Raw genomic sequence first — 3,683 nt, 5'->3', positions numbered from 1 at the left:
CTGAGAGCCTCCCTCAGAGCGAAGAGACAACTTCACTCAAGGCGAACAGTCTCAATTTGACTGCTCAATCAGGCAAGTCAGTATTCTCTGTTACTGATACTCTTTACTCAAGAAAGGTAACCCTCTCTACAATGGGCTGAAGCAGCTAAATACACAGTACATACGTAGTGTCATTTAGCTCTGGACCTGAGCCACACATAAATGATGCATTAAAAAACACAGTTTTCATGAGTTAAACTTACTACTCCAAGATCTACAGTACGTTCAGATTTTGGCTTCCTGGGGAATTATCAGCTTTCTAAGTCACTTTGTAGCAGGAGGCCCTTGAGCTGGGAAGTTCTAAACTTTCAACTCATCCCTCCCGCCCCACCACCCCCTCCCGCCCACTTGTACAGTTAAGAAGACCTAGGATCCTAAAGAGAGAATCACAGGATTGACCTTTGGGAGCCACAGTTCCAGCACTCTTTTCCTGTGTTTGTGAGTTCAAACAAGGCAAAATGTGTCCAGCTCTTGCTATTTTCTTTGAATAAAACAGTACAGGCACCTGGGTCCTAAGTGTTTTCAAGTCTCATCACGTAAGGATAAATTGTTGGCACAGTGACACATCAATGGTACAGACTTGATAGTTAAATTTTATTTCACTAAAAAGGCTCCCTGGGGTGCACACCAAAGGCAGTTGCTCATGCTGTTCCATGCACAAGTGAGGCCCTAATCCCAAATGGCCACCCTGTCTGATAACTTCCTTTTCATCCTTCAGGACTCACATCATAGCCATGGCTCTGCATGGCCTTTTCCAGCCTCTCTTTGTAATCTCGTACTTTCTTCTTTTAAAAATATATTTTCAGAGAGGAAGGGAGAGGGAGATAGAAACATCAATGATGAGAGAGAATTATGGATCGGCTGCCTCCTGCACGCCCCACACTGGGGATTAAGCCCACAACCAAGGCATGTACCCTGACTGAGAATCAAACTGAGACCTCCTGGTTTATAGGCCGATGCTCAATCATTGAGCCAGGTCAGCTGGGCATCTTTTACTTTCAATGTCATTCATCTTATGTGGTGATTAGCATTGTAAATTAGGTATCCCAGGGCACCTGGCTTAGTGCTGGCTTGGCATATGGAGCCCTTCAATAACTATTCACTAATGGTGGTGCTGATGTGAGTCTAGACATGTTCACTGGCCTATAATTACAGGTAGTTCTTTGTACATATCCTTAGACACTTATATTTCACTCAGGACTTTAATATCCAACATGATCTTCAGTGTCCACATAAACGGAATTGATATGGGATAATTCCAGGTAGTTCTTTATACATTACTAGCGGCCCAGTGCACAAAAATTTGTGCACTCAGGTGGGGACGGGGGGGTCCCTCAGCCCGACCTGTGCCCTGTCGCAGTCTGGGACCCCTCGGGAGATAACGACCTGCTGGCTTAGGCCTGCTCCCGGGTGGCAGAGGGCACGCCCAATCCCTAGGTGCAGCCCCTGGTCAGGCTCAGAGCAGGGCTGATTGGGGAGTTGGGGCACTGCCCCCTGTCATGCACAGAGCAGGGCGGATTGGGAGGTTGCGATGCCACCCTCAGTCATGCTCAGGGTAGGGCCGATTGGGGGATTGGGGCACCGCCCCCTGTCACACTCAAGGTAGGGTCGATGGGGAGGTTGCGGCGCCACCCCCTGTGATGCACAGAGCAGGGCCAATCAGGGGTTTGGGGCGCTGCCCCCTGTCACGCACAGAGCAGGGCCCATCAGGGGAGTTGGGGCTCCGTACCCTGTCACACACAGAGCAGGGCCGATCAGGGGGTTGGGGAGCTCCCCCCTGTCACGCACAGAGCAGGGTCCATCAGGGGGTTGGGGCACCGCCACTGTAACACTCAGGGCAGGGCCGATGGGGAGGTTATGGCTCTACCCTGTCACACACAGAGCAGGGCCTGTGGGGGGCGGGGGTAGGGGCACTGCACCCTGTCACACACAGAGCCGCAGGGCAATCAGGGGGTTGGGCGCTGCCCCCGTCATGCTGATCCGGTGCAAGAGGCCTCGCGGCTCCGCTGATCCCGGTGCTGGGAGGCATATTACCCTTTTACTATAGAGGATAGAGGCCTGGGGGCCAGCTGGTTTGCCCTGAAGGGTGTCCTGGATCAGGGTGGGGGTCCCCACTGGGGTGCCTGGACAGCCTGGATGAGGGGATGATGGCTGTTTGCAGCTGGTCACACACCCTTCAGGGTGGGGGTCCCCACTGGGGTGCCTGGCCAGTCTGGGTGAGGGGCTGAGGGCTGCTTTCAGGCTGGCGGTTGACTGAGGCTCCCAACCGCTCCTTTTTTTCTTTTTTTTTTCTTTTTTATTCTGGGCCAGCTTTAGCTCTGGCTCTAGCTCTGAGGCTTCTGCTGCTGAAAGCAGGTATCTGGTTTGTTTGCGTTCTATAATCGAAACAATGTATAACTCCAGCTCTGAGATCCCTGCTGGCTGAAAGCTGGGAGGCATCAGGGGGTTAGGGCACCGCCTGGGGTTTCTGGGGTTTTGTTTAGCTTCTATATTTGTTACAAAGTTTCAAACTGCCAGCTCAGAGGCCGGCAGCGCAGGCGAGGAACGTTGGAGTCCTCCTTCACTGAAGGAAGCAAGCCTTCCTGTTTGCTTTAAGCTGCCTGGCTGCCGGCCGCCATCTTGGTTGTAGTTAATTTGCATATCACCCTGATTAGCCAATGGGAAGGGTAGCGGTCATATGCTAATTACCATGTTTCTCTTTTATTAGATAGGATTGTCACATCATGGATGTAATTGTATTATCTCAGATGCTTGGGGTTCCCTATTCCTTGCCATCAATCTCGGCAGATTATCTGCACAAAAATAAAACTAGAGTTCCTGGGACAAGGACATGAGTATACCTTCTGCTGGTGAGCATGCTTGTCTTTCACTGCTGGCCAAATTCCTGAAGCCAGGGCCCTATTATGTTCTTTAGAAGCTTAAACACCCTTTCCATAGAAGTAATTTGAGGGCTGACAGCTAACATTTATTGAGCAGTTACTATATGCCAGGTACTGTGCTAATCACATCACTCATTCATTAAAAACAATAAAACCAAAAAATCAAAACCAAAACAAAACAACCCAATGAGGAAGGGATACTATTATTATTCTTATTTTATAAAAGAAAATTAATGCCTAGCTGGTGTGGCTCAGTGGTTGAGCATCGACCTATGAACCAGGAGGTCACAGTTCGATTCCCGGTCGGGGCACATACCTGGCTTGTGGGTTCAATCCCTAGTGTGGGGAGTGTAGGAGGCAGCCGATCCATGATTCTCTCTCATCATTGATGTTTCTATCTCTCTCTCTGCCTCTCTCTTTCTCTCTGATATCAATATAATTATATTTAAAAAATTAAGACTTACAAACATATGTAACTTTTCTTAAGGTCATATAACTACAAAGTGCTAGACCTGGGATTTGAATCAGGCCTCTAAATCCAAAAGTTTGTGCATGTTCTTTCCTATGGTGCTCTTCTAAGCAGGGTGCAGCTCTGCAATGGAAGGAGCACTGGGGTTCATGGCCAGCATCACAGTTTTATTCTCCTGATTTCCAAGGTCAGGTAGTTATACTAGTGCTTTAAACTATCCTACCTTGGAATTATCACATTTTTTTAAAGAAGGCCTCAGCTTGTGAATAAATAAAAATAAATAGCAATAACATTAT

The sequence above is a fragment of the Myotis lucifugus genome, unplaced genomic scaffold, assembly GCF_000147115.1.
Source record: "Myotis lucifugus unplaced genomic scaffold, Myoluc2.0 scaffold_12, whole genome shotgun sequence".
In the NCBI taxonomy this organism is placed as follows: Eukaryota; Metazoa; Chordata; class Mammalia; order Chiroptera; family Vespertilionidae; genus Myotis; species Myotis lucifugus.
This window is presented reverse-complemented; position numbering follows the sequence as displayed.